The 22,887-nt window shown below is 39.4% G+C and overlaps 1 protein-coding gene and 1 pseudogene across 1 annotated transcript in view; one reads left to right on the top strand and one right to left on the bottom strand.

Moving 5' to 3' along the window:
- The window catches only part of LOC109472224 (baculoviral IAP repeat-containing protein 6-like), a 154,294-nt gene that overhangs the window by 115,549 nt on the left and 15,858 nt on the right, over window positions 1-22,887 (top strand).
- Window positions 10,413-17,033, bottom strand: LOC109472225 (annotated as a pseudogene).

Below are 22,887 nucleotides of genomic sequence, written 5' to 3'. Positions count from 1 at the left end.
GGACCAGAATCAAATTTTTTTTTTTTTTGCAAATCAGAAAAAAACGAAGAGGCGAATCCGAGAACCAACAAATTAAATTGGTGTGGCCTTAGTTTGCTTAAATTGGTAACATTCTTTACAGTCTTGCTACATAACAGCTTCTTTCCTCCCACAAGCCCTTTGGCTGCAATGACTGCCTTGCTTCTTGAACAAACCACAGCCTGCTGCCGGGTGAGCAGAAGTGCTCACGGTGCGAAACCTCCACTTTCTGCCAATTTCCTCCAGTAATGAGATGGGTGCCGGCAGAGTTGCTGACTTGGGCGCATCATTGCGGCAATTGACCTCCGACTCTGCCCTGTTCTGAGCCGGGAGCCCTGAGATTAGTCGAGTGTAGGTTATTCAACTCCCCTGAATGGCTGTGTAGGAAATGCAGTTGTTGGGCCTAGGAAAATAAATGTTGTGTTCCCTGTTTCAGTCCTGAAAAAATTAGGGTCTGTAGGTAGGGATTATCTTCTTTTTTTTCTTTCTTTTTTCTTAAGACTTTGGCGATCTCTAGTGATCCAACTTATACAGTACAATTTAATAAAACAAAACTTGCATGATCGCACTTTAATTTTCAACATCAATGCTGGAAAACCGATTGTACAACGTTTCATCACTCTGGTGTCAGATCATGGAGCTAGAAAAGGTCGGTCCAAATATTTATGTCCTTTGCAGGGGTCCACGCAAAAAAAAGACCAGGGTCAACAGATTTTTCTAGGGTCGGTCGGGAAACATGAAACATAAAATTGTTTTTCCTCTGCCTAGGAAATGCAGTTGTTGGTGTAATTGCCTGCTGTAGTTCTCGCCGGTAGTGATGAGTTGAACTGTGTCCAGGGCACCATCAGGAGGCCGATTGCTGGAAGAGATGAGTTCTGACTCGTCCCTGGGGAGGGAGGGGGGGGAGGAGCGCGTTGAGCGGGATATAAGAGGAGTTGTCGTTTCCTGGTGTACGGTACGACCAGGTAATTTACACGCTTGGCAGAACGGGAGCATTAACCACCAGGAAGCTAGTGACGCTTCTGCTCCACATGGAGCCTGGGAGGAGGGCTGCTATTGAATGAAGTCATTGCTTCATCATAGTGGATAAAATGGTGGTGATATAAAATTTTTTTTAATGAAATTCGCATGTGATGGGAAAAACCAAAAATGGTGAGAATCAGCTAAACTCGTTATACATCCCTTACGTAAGTTCAAGAACAACTTGCAATTTTTTTTCCAGAAACGCCTTTTTAAAAAAATCAGTAGAAATGAGTCCATTTGAGACTGGTAATTTTACACATGGACACTAAAGATTTAGTTATGGCTGACTATAGCCCTACAGATATAGTTATGCTTCAGGATAGCTAAAAAATCTGTGTCCTCAGGTACATGTGATATTTTCTGGGCGTTGCTTTCATGGATCTGGGGGTTCTGTCATGAATTCTGTTTCAGTATGATTAAGGCCCAAGAGAAAAGCTAGAGCCTGCGATAGGAGTCAAGATGCATACTGATTTAAGAGGAATGGAGATTTATTGAACAGCTATATGCAGGACCACTTCCTTTGACCAGAAGGAAAGCTGCTTATATGCTTGTATGATTTTTGCCTGTCTGTAATATATTTAAAGGGTTGTGCTGCTGTTTTGGATGGATTTCATATTCAGCACTTCGGAGAAAACCTAGAAATTATTTTTGAAACATTAGCTGCTCGTTTGAACATTGATGAGTATAATTTCAGTCTTTACTGACGACTGGACTACACAATACCTCCCCTGTATTCACAGAAATCATAAATTTTAAATCTATAGTCCATTTTATGTATGTTTTATGTTTGAAGCATGTGTCCAAGCCACATGAAATTTGAGACAAGTCTGCAGTTAACCTGAGTCGGAACAGTTATAGGTCCAGGACTGTAGTCTGCTTGTTCTCTGTCCAAATTGCCACTGAATAAAAGATGTTATGACTAATCTCCTACTTTGCCTCTTAATGCCCCCACGCCAAGTCTCCTAAGGCTGAACATCTATCTGCCGGTGTTCCTACAAGGGTTGAATGTAAAATGCCGAGTCCCCTGTCTACTCCAAGCCCTGCTCCTGTCACCGGGGTCTCCCCTGTGTCTTCCCTGGTCCTTTGCCCTTCCCCATGTAATGGCTTATGGCAGACGGTGTCTCATAGGATTAGTACCAGGTTCTGCACAGGAGTATGCAGGGCTCGAAATACGTTTTGCCCTATATCTGGACTGGTGCAGGTAACATTGAAACTTGGTGCAGATTTTTCTGATGTCAACGAGCCCCTAACCTGCACTGGGCCATGTACTGGGTTTATATATAGTACCATGGGCTACAGGAGTACGCAGGGCTTGAAATACGTTTTCTGCATACCTGGACTGGTGTAGATAATATTGAATGAATGAAGACCATTTTTATTGTACACACATACCCGCTGGAAATACAGATAACATTACATATACATTGTCATTAGAAACTACCACTAAGTAACTTCGGTTTCTTCTCGTTTCTTATTAGTTATGGAAACTTGGTGCAGGTATTTCTGATGTCTCCCAGCACCTAACCTGCACTGGGCCATGTACTGGGTTTACAAAGGTGTATGTGTGGATTTTCTAACAGCTATATTGACTGTCACCACATATAAAGTGTAAAAGAAATAATGACAATGGTTTCTGAACAGTTTTTAGTATGATCTGCACCCCACCTTAGACCTTAGTTCCACCTGTTCCTGATGGCACATTAGTATAAGCCATACTTCCTAAATTCTGAGTGGTGCAAGTAAAACTTGTCGGGTAGAGGTAATATTCAATTGTACCTGAAAAGTCATTTTCAAGCCCTGTTACGTAATGGCTTATGGCAGAAGTTGTCTTAAGGTATTAGTACCAGGGGCCACAGTAGGACTGCTGTCCTTATTATACATGTCAGGCCAGGCGTGCCTACCTGTGCCCTGTCTGCTGGGTGATTAAAGGCTCAGCGGGAGATACCCTTCATTACCATGGGGTAACCGGAGGTAATTGTGCACGCAGCATTCAGCAGACAGAACTGCACGCTTTGTGATGATTAAATGTGAAAGGAAGTCTTTCGCGATATGCTTAGCATTGTAATTTTTCAGTTTGTGATTTCTGAACAGTTTTAAGTGTGATCCATACTTTCTGTGGTGCAGGTAAAAACTTGTCTGGTGTAGGTAATTTTCAATGTTGATTGAATATTCAATGTTAATTAAATTGGAAAGGAAGTCTTTCGTAAGTTCAGCGATATGCTTAGCATTGTAGTTTTCAGTTTGTGATATAGAAATTCTTTGTAGCCTAGCTGGTGCAGGTCAATATTCAGTACTTGTAGGAGAGATACGTGTTTACTGTGTGCCCCATAATTTCAACTCTGTAGTGAAATGACTACAGATCTGGCCATTTCATTGTTACATTTTAAGACATATTTCATCCTAACAGAATTGATGTTGTAATTTCCAGTAACGTTAATGTTCTGTGTTGATGTCTTATCTTATGTACATGTAGGACCACTATCTTGTACCTATATTGACAATCATGAGAATAGGGCATATATAATGCATTTTGAAAGCGATTTCTTAAGATAGTGATTTCAGTTGAAATAGAAGTCAGACTCTCATAATACTCAAAACTACTTTCAATTCAAATACAGCTGCCTGTTTCATGATTAGAGCACAGCCAGTAATGACTATACTGGTAATGATATAGGGAAGATATCATTGCTGAACCTTGTTGTATTTCTGTTGGAAGAACATCACTGCAAGCTGGCGTTAAAATATTACTGTATCAGCAGAACTTTGGTCATAAGGCTGTCATGAGACCGATTTCCACACGCACCACAACTTTATTGATCATTTCTGTTCTCGCCTCCAAACTGCTGACTAGCAAAAGCTGCCATCATGTATCGAATACGTAGATCTGTAGAATTAAAAGACAGGGGCTTGACGTTTTAGGGCTGTTTTAAGTTACCAGGTACATGGCTTTTATTTTATGATGCAGATCATAACATCTGCCGAACCTAAATACAGCAGATTCAAAGCTCTGACTCAGGCATATTTCTCCATTCTGTTGTTTGATTTCCTGTAGAGATGCAAACCTTATACTCCAACATCTTCCTGTGTTTTGAATAGCTGCTTACACATGTACATGTACATGTATAATATCCAAGGAGTTCTTTTGGTGGCTGCAAGACAGTATCAAATTGGCAAGGCTGTATCCATTTGCTACCTGAAGGCATAACAAAATATACATGTACCAGACTGAGTACAGAAAAGAAATCCAGACAAAAATGCCTAAAAACATGTCAAAGTAAGCCTAAACCTCTGCCTGGAGAGTAAGTTAATACAGTAATGAATGACATCCGCTGAGACCCTGAGGCACAGGTTGATCTTTATGGACAACTTAGCCAGGTTAACAGAATAATAGAGACTGCAACTGGGGAGACCTTAGTTCAATCCCACAAGAGCACACGGGGCATTAGACTTGAGTAAACATTGTATGCAATCATAATCCATCGAAGGCCCAGATAGAAGACAAGCCATACAAAGAGTTACTGTTCCAACCTTGATTAGAGGGTTGGAAGCTATCTGATTACTTTGGTGAGCCTTTGTGACAAATGTCAAGATCTGAAGTTCAGATAGACTCTGCTCTATCCAAGACAATGATGCATTGATGCATGAAGATCATTAGAAACTGTGTTTCATTGATTCTACGTCGGATGTAACAAAGAGTAATTGTATCAAGCCTTCAAGGTAGAATTTCCCATCAATGTTCATTTCTACAAAACAAGCTTTGTGGATGACAAAGGCTAGCATTTGGAGGCAGCCCTTTCTATGACCTCTGTTCAAGTCCAAGACATCAACCACAATTCAATTTACAGAACACCAGAGCAAGAGTAACGTCCACTTTTGCTTTTACACAGATTTTCCGTTTATGTCTGAGTGCGAGCTTATCAAAAGACTACTGGAAGAGTCATTCAAGCCCCTTACAAAGAGAAATGCAGCCTTTGTAACCCTGCAGAGCCAGAGGAAGATAAGGTCTCTGATAGCACAGCGACTGTTGTGATAGATGTGCTGCCAGGGTCGGGCGATTTGCGGGATTTACAGAAGTGAAAGCAGTGCAACCAAGCAGATGATTACTCCCTGTAGTACACAACAGAGGCTTCCAGAGTGATGGGGGAAGGGAGGATATAAAAAGAACCTTTCTATTCAGTTCCAAGCTGTCAAACGGCTCTTAAATTCTCAGAAACTACTACTAAGCAGCAGGTCTTGAAAGGAGAAAAGGGATGGATGTCTTTGTTTTTAGATCTTGGCAAAAGTGTCTGTGATTGAGACATTTGATATGTTAAAGGGGCTGCTTACAGGGCATCTACATGTACATGATGTAGGCATATTAGTAAACTATTGAGGACAAGCTTTTTAAGATTAAAAGAAGTGTCAGATACTAAAAGACAAATTAATGCGATACAGTTTTTACACACATACGATCAGCCTGTGTTGAGGGTATACATTTTAGAAGTTTTTTGACATGTTAAAGGGGCTTGCTGCTCACAGAGCATGAACATGTATTATATAATTATAGCATATTAGTGAAAATTGAAAACAAGTTTTTAAACTCAAAGTGTCAGATACTAGAGTGACAAATTTATGTGATAATGTACTGTTTACACACTGACAATCAGCATGTGTTGAGGCTACACATTCAGAGAGCTTTGACACATGCACAAAAGAGCAAGAGAAGCATGATGCTGAATTGATAGGGTAACAGGGAGAATCATTTGTCTTCCTGTACTTACGTGTTTCCCTCATCATCACCCTGGGAGTCCCCACTTCCCTCAGGCATCAGGCAGTTTTATGCTTTATATGCTGCATTTGGAGACAGTTACTGTACAGCACAATACGTGACACTGTATATATGTCTCACTTACTTCCGTGCCAAACTATTGTATCATAGGGGTGCTGTCAATTTCTATTACGGTAAAAGTTGTAACCACGTTTGTCTCAGAGTAAATCACGTCATATCCATAATTACGTCTGTCGGAAGATATTATTGACGTTGCACAATATCACTGAAGGGTGAAAGAATTGCATGTAAGTATGCAAATCATCGGTTTGTAATTTATCCGGCCATGTAGGAAGCAAAATTATTTATAGAATTGACAATGTCATAATGCATTTTAGTTTAATAATGTATTTGACAGTTTCAGAAGTGGAAAATATTCCTGTCTACTCAGTAGATGGTTAGGAACAGGCTTAAGCAGACATTGATATAATATACTATTAGTTACTTTAGATTTAGTACAATGGGTTTGAATTTATGGGAATTACAAATACAATGCATTAAGCAGGTGTTATGGTAAGCTAATATTGATTTCATATCAACCTGTCATTTTTTTAAGTAAAAGTAATAGCATTTTATTCATTTATTTACTTATCAATCCAGGATGCACACTGCATAATATGAATAACCTATAATTATACATGTAGATTGGACCTGCTGTAAATGTAATTCTGAGATGCCAAACCAGGTTTAAAGTTGTGGAAGTGGCAAATATTAGTGTATTATTGAATGAATGAAGACCTTTATTTTTCATTTTGCAGCACTGGGCTAAGTACAGGTCACATGTTAACAAAGCATATTATTATACACAAGACTTTGATATTTTTGACTTCCTCTTGCTTCTTGGTAATTGTATGTTGTTGCCTGTATGATCAGTTAGAGCTGATTGATCGAAGACTGTAAGGAATATAAATTTCTATACACTATTCAGACAGGTGTGGTGTGGTAGGGTGTTGAATATTTCTCCTCACATGTCGGTTTGAACAGTTTTGACGTAAACCAGATGACCTGACTGCGGGTCACACGGGAGAGGATTGTGTTGGTAATGTGTTGCTGCCAGCAGACTGTTGTCTGGGGCACGTTGGTCAGCTAGGGTCATGGCAGGAAAAATGCCAGCCTTGAATGACAATCCCGGGGGAGGAGTGAACAAATTAAAAGAGTTCAATAAAATGTCAAAAAAGGCCAACAAACATCTGTCCTCACTGTCTAGTACAGTAACCCAAAACATTTGAGTGGCTCTTACGAGCCATGTTTTGTGGTGAATAATGAAGTCATTAAAAAAAGGTGAAGGTAGTCCCAAAGACTTTTACATGGTTGTATACTACCAAAAATCCTTTTTTTTTTTGTTTTTTGTCGTGCCTTGTACAAAGAACATTTTTCTGTCAGCAAGAATATTTTCCTTTGAACAGGAGCAGTTGTTAATCACTGCAATTTGGAGCCCATCCCTCTCCTTATACCACCTTTTACCTCCCCAACCAGAGTCAGGTACCCATTTTACACCTACTAGTAGGTAGATTGAAGAAGGTCGTGTAAAGTGCCTTTCCCAAGGACACAACATCAGCTAGGAATATTATTAATAATCAGGGATCAAATTCATGACCTCTTGTTCTCCTTCCCACAAGCCTAAGGCCACACCAATTTAATTTGTTGGTTCTCGGATTCGCCTCTTCGTTTTTTTCTGATTTGCAAAAAAAAAATAAAAATTTGATTCTGGTCCTGAATCAACTGAAAAATGCTCATGTTTTGCCCCCCAACAGTTGAGGAAAGTCCTTTTCTTCCTAGTTGTTACAGTTTTCCCATCTATCATTGCAGTGGTTTGATTAAAAGTTCAAAATTCAATGTTTAAATCTTAACCCAGCCTTTTGTGTTGACTTCATGGCTCATTTTGTAGAATTTAAGCCTATGATAGGATGCCTAGACCTGTTTTTATTTTTATTTTTTTTCGCCCTGTCGCTTCATATTTTTTCTGAAAAAATCCGAGAACCAACAAATGAAATTGGTGTGGCCTAACCACTTGCCATTCAACGCCCAAAACAAAATGTAACTAAAGTATATTTCTCCTGCCTAGCCAGAAAGTGTGCAAAATAAAGATGCATTGAATGTCTTTCTGTAACCTTGTTATTTCTGAATAGTACGCTGTATTTGTGATTTATTATGTGCCAGTTAGTGGCCTAAAGTCCTCCAGGTGTACCAAGCAGATACATGTAAAGCGAGACGGTCGTTTATTTCAATTAAGTGTGTTGCTTTATCAAACAGTAAGACTTAACGCTCTACCAGGTGGTCAGGAAGAATTCGGGTGTAAATCCAGCATATAACTGTATGGTCTTATATAGTCAGGAATTATGCTCAAATGAAGACCTTTTAACAACAAAGACAGACAGAAATGATTTACCTGCAAAAGGTTGTGTTTTTATTGATATCAAGTACGATTTCTTACTGATTTTATGCCATTAAGGAAGACTGATAGACTGACTGATGTTTAAATTATAAGAACTAATTAGAATCATGAGCAGATAATGTGAAGAGGAAATTATGATATACCACATTCAAGGTTGGTTTTGATTTTCAAGGTTGACTGGCAAATCACATTATGGCTGCCATTTGTCAAAAGTAACTCTGGGTCTTCCAATATTTTTGTTTGTTTGTTTGTTTTTATTAGATCTCCATTAGTGTTCAAATGACCACTATTCTTCCTGGAGTCCACATAAAATTCAAAATTATAACAACAGAAATGTACAGAATTCAACTCAATATTAACATAAATTGAATAATTTAAAATAATCAACATAATTAATTAACATAAACTGAGTTCGAATCAGAGTGATCACTGACATTATAAAAGTAACATAATTAAGTAACATAAGGTTACTTAAGTTCGAAATCAAATTAATAATCAGTTAATGTAGTCAACTATGAAACAAATTAACAACAAAATCTCTTGATTAAACAAAATGATAATGCAACTCAAACCAGAGAGGGAGAGGTCGGAGGTCAGAATAAATTATAGTGGTAACTCAAAATACAGTGAACTGAGGTGGTAACTCAAAATACAGTAAACAGTAAATATTGCATCTATACGTGAGATTTGACGAATGTTTCACTGCAGTACTACACATTGTAGCACTTCCTATTACTGTTTTCTGTTAGTCCATAAATTTTACATGATGTACATTGCAGTCTGACTCATCAATGTTACTTTCTTCACTTCTGTATCAATTAATATCAAGTACTACTTTTTTTATTCAATGCCAATTTTAATAAATACCTTTTGGTTTTGCTAACAGCATGCAAGTGCTGTCATTTACAAGTAACCTGTGGTGCAATTGTGATTCCATGTACACATAATCTGACAAGTAGTCAATGTTCATTTCTTCACTTCTATATCAAATTAAGATCATCTTTCCCCCTCGCAAACTTTTAATAAATACCTTACCTTTGCTAACAGGAAATGCTGTCATTTAGAAGTATCCTGTGGTGCGATTGTGAGTCCATACATGTACTTGTAGTCTGACTAGTCAATATTCATTTCTTCATTATTTTACATAATCAATTATTATCTTTTCCCCCTTGAAAACTTTTGATAAATATCCTTTGCTAATAAATATCCTTTGCTAACAAATGCTGTCATTTAGAAGTAACCTGTGACAAAGTTGTGAGTCCATACATGTACATGTACAGTGTCACATAGTCTGACTAGTCAATGCTCATTTCTTCACTAAGTCTTCTATATCAAATTAAGATCTTTTTCCCCCAGCCAACTTTTCATAAATACTTTACCTTTGCTGTCATAACCTGCGGCGAAGTTGCGAGTCCATACATGTTCATGTACATGTAGTTTGACTAGTCAATGACTTGGTTCATTCATTCATTTCTATATCAATTATTATCAAAAGATATTTTTCCTCCCAACCAACTTTCAATAAATACCCTTTGCTAACAGCAAGTGCTGTCATTTAGAAGTGACCTGTGGCAGGATTGTGAGTTCGTCTGTCAATGTTCATTTAATATAATTCACTTCTATATCAATTAGGATCTTTTTTTCCCAGCCAACTTTTCATAAATACCTTGCAGTTGCTAACAGCAAACGCTGTCATTTAGAAGTAACCTGCGGTGAAGTTGTGAGTCCATACATGTACATGTACAGTGTCACATAGTCTGACTAGTCAATGTTCATTTCTTCACTTCTATATCAAATTAAGATCTTTTTCCCCCCAGCCAACTTTTCATAAATACCTTGCAGTTGCTAACAGCAAATGCTGTCATTTAGAAGTAACCTGTGGTGAAGTTGTGATTCTACAATGTTCATGTACATGTAGTTTGACTACTCAATGACTTGGCTCATTTATTCATTTCTATATCAATTATTATGATAAGATCTCCCCCCCCCCCGAAAACTTTTGATAAAGACCCTTTGGTAACAGCAAGCGCTGTCGTTTAGAAGTAACCTGTGGCGTTATTGTGAGTCCACCCTAGTCAGATTATGAAAGATGGATGACAGTCCTGCAGTTTCATAACATGCAGGAAGTAATATAGGGGGATCAGCGGCCTGCTCGCAACTACCCCAATATTAGGTGTCAGTAGCGGTGAGAAGATCGTTTGTCTTGGGAGGTAACGTTGGCTGTGGAGGGTATCCCGGGAACGCTGCGCTAGAACTGTCATACTTTTCACAGGAAGCGTGGTTTGAGAAGATTGTGTTATCAATCTAAACCTTATTGGAAGCTTGCCTGTTGGAAGGGGCAGAAATATATTACAAGTTTATATTAGAGGAAAATGCTGTAACCTTATCAGCATGACATTTTGTAACTTTAAGTAACCTTGAACTAGAAAGATTTGCAAAGCAAAAATTTAATGCATAATTATATTATCATTCATATGGTCTAGCCTAACAAACTACTGTTCTGTTTATTCTTGCTGAAACACATTGAATTTCATACACTAGTATACATGTATAGTGACCAGCCCCGCCAACTCTGTCCTATCGCTTGCTACATAATGCAATCCAACACCACAGGCTGTCTGCTAAAGCACCAGTTATGGTGACACCTGTCTGGTCTACGTCATTGACCCTAATTGTGTTTGGAGAAGGAGAAGAAACAGAGCAAAACATTAAGATATGAAAATATGTGTATTATGTACCAATATATATGTACCAATACAATGTATTATCACCCGTACCAAATGCTTTTATTACCAAGGAAGTTGATGGATTTTGTCATTTTCAGTGGACTTTTTATTTGTTCTTGGCTTGTTGGTTACCTTAAGAAACTGAGAGATAATGAGAAAAATATTGCGAGTGACCTACCCTAGCTTCCTGTGTCATATGTAGATGTAAATGATAAAGGCAAGGAAAGTACCATGGAGACAGCTTTTTTTTATTTTCATTCAAAGGTGCTCTCATTCAACTTGCCCCTGAATCCAGAGGAATACATTTATACATGTAACTTGTTAGTATTACTGAGAAAAGAAATGAAACTTTGTGTCATAGCAGATCGTATATTATGATAATTTGATTTGTCAATCAACTACACAAAAAATTTAGAGGAAATGTTATGGTACACAAATCAAGTCTTCCTAGCATCAGGTATGCATATCATTCCAAGAACGGTCCAGTGGCATTATATTTTTGTGATAAAGATTACAGCCTCCTTTGATGACTCTCAACCTTTTGGGTGCGTTCTACACCACTCCTTGAGTGATGAAGAAAGACCACAGTTGGCATTATCACATTTTTTTTTCATAATTGCTAATAACTGCTTCCTCTTATTATGTTCAACCTTTAGGCTGCATTTTAGGCTACTCCTTGAGTGGTAGGAGAAATGCCACAGTAGTTTAGAGGCCTCACGAGGGATGGCTGCAGGATTCAGATATTAGCTTCACCTCACCATCCACTCCAAAATTGGATTTGAACATTTGAATTCTGCAAATTGGAACCAACTTCCCTTGGCACGGATCAATTGGCCCCAGGTTCCCGAAGCATGCCTCGCAGGGCGCCCGCGTGGGTAATATATGGACGTGCCTATATCACCCCTGCTACCCTGCGCACATGGGTGATCAGTCCCGCACGTTCCACAACTTAGAGTCAATTCATATTAATTAGTTCACGTCCTGGTGGCTCGGTCCCGTCATATTTTTCATGAAAACGTTGTTAGAAAATGTGACGGCACCAGTTCTGTTAGACACACCTACATTTTGTCTTTCCTCCGTACAAATGGCTTTATTGTTCTTCTTCTTCAATTTTAACACTGCGTTGGAAAATCAATGTGACCAGGAATACGTCGGATTGCCAGGTGGACGGCCCTGATTATATCTAAGAATGCTGTGATTGTTGGATTTCAGACCAGTGTAAACCATTGATTTTGCAATGTCCACAACCTATAGAAAGTCTAAGGCTTGGGTGTGCTGCCCCTGGCTTTCCACAATACACAGTCCTTTTTACATTTAGTACATATGAATGTGAATTTGACTTGGCTATAGGAAAATATAGTAAAGATAATGGAAAAATGAAAGGATTCAGCTTTTCGAGGAAAACAACATTGAGGAACAGAAAAAATGATGTTGAATGTATGTGGGCTTCTATACAAGAATAGAGAGTTCAGGTCCATAGCTTTCCCAAATAAGATTCAATTTGGACAATGCATTAAGCCCACAAAGGTTTTGTTTCATTCTTTTGGTTTCCATTTTTTCCTAGGTGCCATGTCTGCTATAATTATAGAATTTTCTCTGCTAATGTAGTTGTACAGCTAACAGTAAGGCCACACCAATTTAATTTGTTGGTTCTCAGATTTTTTCAGAAAAAATATGAAGCGACAGGGCGAAAAAAAATAAAAATAAAAACAGGTCTAGGCATCCTATTATAGCCCCAAATGCTACAATATGAGCCATGAAGTCACCAAAAAAGGCTGGGTTAAAATTTAAAGTATAAATTTTGAACTTTTAATCAAACCACTGCATTGATAGATGGAAAAAACTGTAACAACTAGGAAGAAAAGGAATTTCCTCAACTGTTGGGGGCAAAATATGAGCATTTTTGAGTAACTGTTGATTCAGAACCAGAATCTTTTTTTTTTTTTCAAATCAGAAAAAAATGAAGAGGCGAATCCGAGAACCAACAAATTAAATTGGTGTGGCCTAAGATTATGGCTGAGGTGGCACAGAGCAGCATCCATCAATCCATTACAGCAAGGTTTATCATATTGTGTACGATAATGGCTGGTAATTTGGACGTGCAGTTACCAATGCTTACTGAGCACTTACTGCACCATGTATGATTTGTTTCACCAGATTCTGATTCAGAAGCATGTTAAAGGCATCCAATTCGATTTCAGAGCAGCAAAACTGGAAATATTCTGAAGAAAGGGCAATCTTTATGATATTGACACATACTTCTTCACATTAGCACATTTCAATCAGCATTTCATACTTTGGGTATTTAAAACTGCAGAAACAAGGCCCAAGATGAGTCCTTTATTTTATGGGTAGTACCCTAATATTCAGCCAGTAACAATTTTCCGTCAGAATTTTGGGTATTTTTGCTCTATGAGGGTCAATTTACATTGGGATAGTGTGATTCCAACTCATATGTAGATAAGTGGCTAGAATATTGACATTGAAGGCATCCAGTGCAGTTTTTAGGGCTTTGAAACCCGATTACAAGTCTACAGCAACTTGCAGGAAGTAACGTTATATCACAACAGTTCTGTTGGGTGCCATTTTCAGATACATGTATGTGTAGGATAGGTATCACTTAGTCTACTTGTACTAGGATGTGTAAGTTAGTGCACAATGTCATGTAATGTGGGCTCACCTACTTCATGTAGTTCTTTGTTGTAGTGAAACTGAGAAGAGTATTTTTATAAGAAGGTTCTTTATTCAGCAACTTGCGGATTTTTACATTTGACATTTTGGTGACCGCCTTTTCAGGGCAACCTTCCTATACATGTACAGTCCCTTGCCAACCTGATTAAATCATTCACAGATCAGAAGAGTGTTGATACAAAAAATGGCTGACTTTTAGAGCCAGAACTAGGTGACAATCTGTTTTGAAGTTTTTCAATGAATGGTTAGGATGTTCTGTCTTCATGTGAGACAAATAAGAAAGACCTTGATGAAAGCTTCATACACACGCAGAGATCAGGGTTAACCTGTACAGATGGTTCTACAGAGGTGATAGAATTAGCAGTGGTCAAGTGGTGTGAGAGTGCCACCTGGGTCTTCGTAGACAGTCCCATTATCTGCTGGGTAGAGGTCTAAGGCAATGTCTCGTGAATGTTGTTCCTGGCTAAGTATACCATTGTCATCTTCATCTAGGTATTGTTTGTTTAAATAAAGCTATTTTGTGGCTTTGTACACAGGATTTTTGGAGACCTAAATGATGACTTGTTAGTTAGATAACATCAAAATGTTTTATTGTTGGCAGTTTTCGTGGAATTATACTATGTATTTTGGCTATTCCTCATATCTCAAGGAAAGATAGGGAATAGTAATAGGGAGTGCAGAGCAGCAAAAAGCTTCGGCTAGGGACGTCCCTCGGATAGGACGTTAAATGGAGGTCCCGTGTTTGGGAGAGCCACACCCCACGCACGTTAAAGAACCCACCACACTTATCGAAAAGAGTAGGGGACCTCCCCGGTGTGAGTGGTTCAAACATTACAGTCTGGTCTCAGGTTTGACATCTTTGAAAAGGTGATAGTCACCTGTTATGTCAATCCTTCCACAAATGTGGTATATGTCATACATACATACATAAATAAATGTACATAAAAAGACACTCTGTTGCCCCTTCCACACAATAGCTGATTCATCACATTAGTTCTTTTCTCCCACATGATTTCCTCTGGCAAACATCTTGAGTCATGTCACTTTAGACAGATTCAAGGGAATTGTTCCGTCCCACTATTGAGGTTCCTCTTACCATATGAGAAGGTCACCCCAGGCTCTGGGGACCCTGGCTTACACTCAGATCTCAATCTGCAGATACTGTATAAAACACCCAGCAACAGCACCCGGTGGACTGGGAGAATGGATGCAGTGTTGTACTGTACCAGACAGATCACTGGAATTTTCAGCAGGAGTTGATTTGAAATTGTATTACATAAGGCCACACCAATTTAATATGTTGGTTCTCGGATTCTCCTCTTCATTTTTTCTGATTTGCAAAAAAAAAAAGATTCTGGTCTTGAATCAATTCAAAAATGCTCATTTTTTGCCCCAAACAGTTGAAGAAAGTCCTTTTCTTTCTAGTTGTTACAGTTTTTTCCATCTATCAATGCATTTGTTTGATTAAAAGTTAAAAATTCAAATTGTTTAGAATATTAACCCAACCTTTTGTATTGACTTCATGGCTCCTTTCATAGCATTTGGGGCTATAATAGGATGCCTTGACCTGTTTGTTTTTTCCTGTCGCTTCATATTTTTTCCGAAAAAAATCCAAGAACCAACAAATTTAATTGGTATGACCTAACCATTAACTTGACGTTTTGAAGAAAATCCATTGCTCCTTTTCTGCCATAGTAGAGCTATAAGTTTATAGTCTTGTATACATAATGTTAAGTTTCAATTTGAGCAAAAACATTGATCAAAGTCTTAATCATTTCTCTAGGCAAGGCTCTTGGGTATACATGTAGTTAGTATGGTTTATGATCTGGAAGCAAGCCACATGTGTTTCAGTTTAATTATAATGGAACATTTTTGGAACTCTGTCAAGATATTACAATGTACAGTATAAGCCCAAGGATCTCCCTTTTGTTGGAAAGTTGTAGCCTGAGATGCTAGTAATACTGCCAACAGGCAGTCTGGCTTTATTTTGCTGGAGTGGCAAAGTAATAGAACTTGTCTTCTCCCATCATCATCATCAGAGTTCATGAAATACATCTATATTCAGTCTTGCTGGCCAATGTGCTGTTTACTAGGCATTATATAAAAAGTGTTCTGTTGTGTTCTGCTTTCAGAAGACAACCGCGTGTATGCATATGACAAAAAATATTGAGTGTTCTAGATGATTGAATGCTTCATATTGAAGGTTGGTTAGATTCAGTGTGCCTGAGGCTACCACATGCCAGATATTTTACGAGGGCCTGAATAACGGATGGACCAATATGTAAAAATCATGTCACCAGAGAACGATCCTTTGGTGTGTTTTTGCGGGGTCCCCTCAACGGTGTCTCTGACATCTTTGCTAAATAAAGACTGCCGTTCCGCCACACTTAGCTTCAGTGCAGGAAATAGCAGCGGTGATAGACAGCCCATCCTGTGTGAGCTGCATCCATCATAGCGTTAGACTGGTGCTAAAATGTATCATCTGTACATGCATGGCTATCAGTATATCTGGGAACACACAAGTACCAGCAGCCCCCTTAATGCCTCAGTGGATTCTGAACTTGCCCTGACGAATGCTGATCCGAAGATTGAAGTAAAGTACAAGGACATTAAAGTAGATTGGAAGTAGATTTTGGTGATATCCGGAGAGAACTAGATGATGGTAATGACATTCAGCCGCGGCTGTGACCTGTCTTGGTGAGCTGGTCCGGTAAATGGCAGGGAAGCGTCGAGATTATGATGTTCTGGTGTAATGGGCGCGTCCCACGGGCCTGTAAATGGCTGCTGCAGCTTTGTGTGGGCCGCTGTGGTGTCAGTAATTACAGCAAGACAGTCTTGTCATACTGATTTCAGTACTGGGACACATATGGTGGCATCAACTCAAATATTAACATCAAGTTGTGTGCCAGTGTAGCATGTGAAGAACTACTACATGTAATGTGCGCGGGAAAGTAGGTTATACCAGTTGGTTACCTCACAGATGTCATGACCTAAATGTCTCTACAGGAGACATCCGAGTGGCCTTTATGGTTAATCCCCTGACGGAGTAGTAATCAATTTCTACGGATGTGCATGGTTGGATGCGTTTTTCACACCTCGATGCAATCTGGTGGGGGTGAAGCGGAAGTGTGTCTGACCTCCGGAGGGGAGGAGGAGCAGGAGGAGGAACGGAAGGAGGAGGCGGTTACTACGGCGACGACACTCACCTGCGTTGCCGCGGGCGACCGTGGCGGTCCTCGTAGTAGTAGTACCAGTCGGGTAAGTCCCAGTCATCCATGATGATGCGATGGCGATAGCGCGAGGATTCCCGGGGTTTTCCCGCCATGCCTGCTTAAGGAGAACCCTGCTGACACCCTGCTATACGTGTGTGTACTAGTATATGCAGCGTGCGAGGCAGGAATATGGATTTTCCCAGAGCAGGGGTGAGCTGGCCAGCCGTTCGCCCCGATCCTCACCTCAGACTGGCCCCGCTGGGCCGGGGGAAACACTCAGCAGGCGAATTCCCGGTTTTTGTTCACAGATGACCAGATAGTGTGCAGCGCCCATTCATCTCACTCACCCCCTAAACTAGGTGTCTCCCCGCCACATTTCTCACCACCACCGTGCCCTACCTCCACACTAGATGGTATTACCCACCCATTTCTTTATCAGCCACAGTCTTTGCCGGGGTAGTCATTTAGGGAAAGACCCCCAGACTCAAACAGGTCTCTGCACTATAACAACAATGTCTGTGTGTTTTATCAGTCCTGATGATCAGGGAGAACAAAGGGAGCTGAAATCCTCCCTGGAACCAGCTGTGACATTGACTTATTGATGTGAATAAACATAGTAGTTGCCATCTTTCCCGTGTATTGATTTGCTGGGGGTTATAAAAGCGGTTCTCTCCTGGCACGGCACCAACTGGTAGCTATTTCCCCACCGCTTCATCTACGTACGAACCGCTGCCTCCTCTCATCTATATTCATCACATTAGTGCAAAGCCCTGCTCCTAACAAGAAGCCTGAGAACACAGCATCCCTGCCATATGGTGTGTTTGCTGACAAGGATTCCTGCATTGGCAGTATATCACCGTACGGTTTCCAGCTGTCTTCGGGCGTCCCTCGAGGCGCGCTTAACATAAATCAGCCAGCGAATCAGAGGGAGGCAGGGAACATCCGCGGCTCCCGGCCGAACTTAGTGTGAGCTATATGAGGGATGGGGGGAACTATATTATGTGTATGTGTGGAGGTCCTGCATCTGTTATGACTCTTTTTCACCGTGATGTTTGTCACACAGTTACTGACTGTGAAACTGGAAACGGGACTATAATGAATGTGTTGTCTTTTTGGATGACTATACAAGGATTCAGGTCTCACATGCTAAAATATCTATATTAGAGACCTAGCAACAGACAAATGATGATTGATTGGACGGTACAAAGATAGAATGATCTGCCTTGTCAATTGCAGTTAATAGGAAATTTACTACTTATTTTCAGCCAAGAACAGGTATTATTATTACTTGACAAGGATTGCTTCTTGTAAGAGAGCGATGATAGGAGACAGTACCACTGACGATTTAACTTCCACCTTATTTTTTTCATTCTGAAGTAAACAAGAGCTATAAAATCTGAGTTATCAGATTGAATGTTTTCTTGTTTGCCAGTGTAATATCAAGTATGTTATGGGACTGCAGCTTCTATCAGTTATTCTAGTCCACCTCTTCCCCATGTGTCTTGTCACAACTCCCCCCCCCCCCGACACATAGAATCACTATACTATTGACCCCTTGGTGCAATTTATGGCCAAATCAATGACTCTATCAATTGCTGCAGCTGATGCCAACCGTACAGGTCATAAAATGGTGGCTGTGAGCCAGGAAAAAGGTTTCTTAAGGGACATCGGCTTTTGTTGTACAGATATCCGTCAGTGTTGTTACCTGGTTAATACAACATTTCAGTAAACGCTGTACCATTCAAGTCAGAGTACATAGACCAGTAACTCTAGGCAATCCTCTTCAGGGCATGCATATACTAGTACTGTAGCAGCTTTAAATGTCAACTGTCAAACACGAAATAGCAATATAGGCTTAGTGCCAATCTGCTTTCTGGACTCTTTTGAGTCAATGTTAACCCCCTATACGAAAGTACCTTCATTTTCCAAAAGATAATTGCCACACAGGGGACATTATGTAATGTAAAATATTGTAGAGTTCAAGTCCAGAGTATTATAGTATAGTGTAAGTAGTATAGACTTTCCAAGAAACAAGCAATATGCGGCCCCTAGCGGCACATATAATGTTCAAAGGCATATTTGTCAGGGTATGAGGTTAGGTTTGATTTCCCAGCTGAGTGGTTCAGAACAGTTTTTGAGCTTCCAACTGACCTTTAGGATGTAGAATGCAGGAAATTGTGCCCGTTAGGAAATGACTTTGATAAAGGAACTTGATACGGACGATGATTTTAAGAGTTCAGACTGAACCTTTTAGGCAAAAGCAAAGTGAAGGAATGATATCATGAAACACAGTTGTTGTATGTCATCGTGTAAACATGGCTGTTGTTAAAATCAACACAGTTTCATTTTCTTGCAAAATCATGAAATGGACTTGGTTTGGCCATGTTTCTGTTCTCCATACCATTATATGTTTTTATATTGTGTCAGTCCCACCAGAGCAAAGTGCTGTACATAATTATGCCTGTTTCCTACCCATAAATGAATGATTGTGTCTGGACGTACGGTGCCTCTCCCGGGCCTACCCACGTCATTAGGCCCTTACACCATTTACACGGCTTAATTACATCATTACCCCATAACTCACACATACACCAGCTTTGTGTGAAAGGTTCCATGTGGAAGGTTTTCAAGGGTATGGAATTTCTATCTGGTGGTTGTGTTTCTTATATGTACCTTCCTTTTACATTTGATTTCTTGGATTCTCAATTCCAATGGTTTTTTTTCTAGTTGACCGACTATAAATGGTTATATATGTATTAGGCATGTTTTATGAATGCCACAACTTTCCTGGTCCCCTTTGAATATGTTTAAAACAGTGCAGAAGAGATTGTAAAAACTACAATAGTTTCAGCTTTAAGGACAGGCATGGTAATGGAAATAAGCTAAATCCAAAGGTAAGGTTTTTAACGTTACTCGTCCCTTTGAGAATCATTCAAACAGTGCATGAAATATGTCTGAAGAGATTGTAAATACTACAGTAGTTTCAGCACAAAGGACATGCATGGTATTGTAAATAAACTAAACACAACTGCAAAGTTTATAACGTGTTTAACAAGTATACAATAGAAGTGAGGTGTGGTGTGGCACATAACGTCTATTGTCCCTCATCACACATGCATAGGTTTGATTTTCACCAGATGTTAAAGTACCCGCAACAAATGTCATAAATTTTAATAATAAACAGTGCAGTCAGTTGTAGGGAGGATGGCAGTGCCCAAGGTACATTGGATGTCATCAGTCATAGCTTTAGCACCTTCAAATTGCTATATTTTCATGAAGCATATGTTTAACATCTGGCCATCAATAACAGTTCCTATAACATCTAGTTCGTATTATGCCATGATCCAATCATTAGCATTTATTTTCTTATCAACATGTTTCTTTGATAAGCAATTCATCCTGCATCTCCCCAAATATAGCATATAATAGTCCAGGTTGATTGGCACCACGTCGCTTGTAACCACATATCTTTCACGGGTTATACATGCCAAGCTATAGGTGTCCCAAACTACTAGTATCTGGTTTGTCATGTCGGTGAAGGTTAGACATCCAGGTAATATTATAGATATGTAAAAAAAAAACACAGTAGTTTGTTACTCATTCAAGCAACTGGATATGATTTTGAAATTGTATCATCCTTGTCTTGACTTGAAAATTGTCTTCACTTATTTGCATATCAATCAATAGTTCTTGCTTATAAACCTGCATTTCTGCACAAGTTCTCTAGTGTAAATGACGAAAGGTAGTGGATGCTACCTGAAACGTCAGACTGTTTCCAAAATCACATCCAGTTGCTTGAGCAACTGTTTTTTTTTTGTGGCGTTTTTGGTTTGTCCTACAAATGTATGTCTCCTATAATCCCTATGTAGTATCTAAATGGAGTGGCCTCCAGCATGCTAACAGTGTCTGAGTCACACCGGCAGGTACAGAATCAATACAGACATCAATCCTGCTGCACAAGACAACTTATTGTGCTGCTGGTTCGATAGGTGGGTACTGGATAAGAGGCCAGCTGTGAGGGGGGTGGGCAGGTCTGTTATTTGAATAGAATAGAGGACAACTGCCACTTTGTTACAGAATGTAGATCATTGTAGATTGTAAATTAAAGAGAGAAATGGACTGTATATGTTTGTACAAAAACTTTTTCCCTACTTCATACACTTGAGCACTGTAGAAAAGCTCATATTCTTAATGCAACAATTGTACCTGCACTAACCTGCATATACCCAGTACATGGACCAGTGCAGGTTAGGTGCAGGATGTTAGACATCAGAAATACCTGCACAGTTCCAATTTTACGTGCACGAACCTGCATGTGCAGGAGGTATTTCCAGCCCTGCAACAGAAATGTGTCCTTCAAACTAGAGAAATCCCCTCGAGAAATCCCAGCCATTACTCAGATTGAAAAAGATATTTAGCAAATAAGGCCACACCAATTTAATTTGTTGGTTCTCGGATTTTTTCAGAAAAAATATGAAGCGACAGGGCGAAAAAAAATAAAAATAAAAACAGGTCTAGGCATCCTATTATTGGCTTAAATGGTATGAAATGAGCCATGAAGTCAACACAAAAGGCTGAGTTAAAATTTAAACATTGAATTTTGAACTTTTAATCAAACCACTGCAATGATAGATGGGAAAACTGTAACAACTAGGAAGAAAAGGACTTTCCTCAACTGTTGGGGGCAAAACATGAGCATTTTTCAGTTGATTCAGGACCAGACTCAAATTTTTTTTTTTTGCAAATCAGAAAAAAACGAAGAGGCAAATCCGAGAACCAACAAATTAAATTGGTGTGGCCTAACCAGGGTCCTGCAAAGTAGGTTAATCATCCTCCCAGGTCGCCCTTAAGATAAGCATTCCATTTTCTTCTAATCATCAATAGACTTAAAACAAATGTGTGCCTGACCGCAGACTGACAGTTTGGGTCACCCTGCCCCTGGCCTGACGTATCAGGAGATTTATGGTAAGCCCCAGGCCTGGTATTACTATGCAGCCCTGTGGCATTGTTTGTACATTAGAGAGATTATGAAATTTTATTCTAGGGAGGAAACAGAGCAGCGAGTCATCAATATCAAGATATTAGATTAAAATCAACTTTATTGCTCAACAATTGTAGCTGGTACAATGTATGGCAAAGAAACAAGAAAGGTACATATTACACAAACTAATACTAAAATTTGATTCTAGCGGGCTAGTCCATAATGATACTAAAGCTAATCTAAATATTGTGTTTCCTTAGGAAGACTATTATTACATTCTGTAATTCAGGGAGGAGTAGGCTTTGTGGTCTAAAACAAAGAAGACTTGGAAACATATTACCGGTGTTGATCTTTCATCCTTCTTTTTTGGCCTACCTCAACAGGTTCCCAATGTTTTGTATATCAAACAGATTGGGTCATGAATGTTCCTCAGATTTATATGAAAATGCTTAATTTACATCCTTTCTGACAGTGTTTATAGCTGGATATGGGTGTCTGGTGAAACACGATAATTTCACACTGTGGTAAAGTAGGTAGAACTGTTTAGGATTGATTTATCCAAAGAGGTTAGAGAGGGTCCCTTTTTTAACCTCCTTGATTTATCCTTGTGCTAAACAGGATTCAGTTATTAATCCTATCCATGGTTGAATTGTTTAGTTAATTGGATAAAGAGATTTGCCTTTTCAGAGCCTTCTTAAAGCTTTTATGAGCTGCAACCTGTCAGTAGTGCTCTCAGTACGCTACAGGTACAAAATTTACTGTTCATACAAATGTAGCAATCCCCATATCTTTAGAGTTCTTCTCTTCTTCTCTTATCTTTAGAGTAAGAAGAATACAAAAGAACAAACACAATCAAATTAATCTAGATTGTTTAATGAGCATGATAGCACGGTAGGCACCACCTTGTGTGTAGATTACAAACTGTAGCAATGCTGTCTAAATGCAAATTGCCCCTGTGTGGTAACAGGAGAATGAATCAGCCTGCTCCAGATTGCTATCTAGATGTGCTTCCGGTATCATCTGCAGATTTAGTT

This window comes from Branchiostoma belcheri, unplaced genomic scaffold (assembly GCF_001625305.1).
Source record: "Branchiostoma belcheri isolate BF01 breed outbred unplaced genomic scaffold, Haploidv18h27 scaffold27, whole genome shotgun sequence".
In the NCBI taxonomy this organism is placed as follows: Eukaryota; Metazoa; Chordata; class Leptocardii; order Amphioxiformes; family Branchiostomatidae; genus Branchiostoma; species Branchiostoma belcheri.
This window is presented reverse-complemented; position numbering and strand designations above follow the sequence as displayed.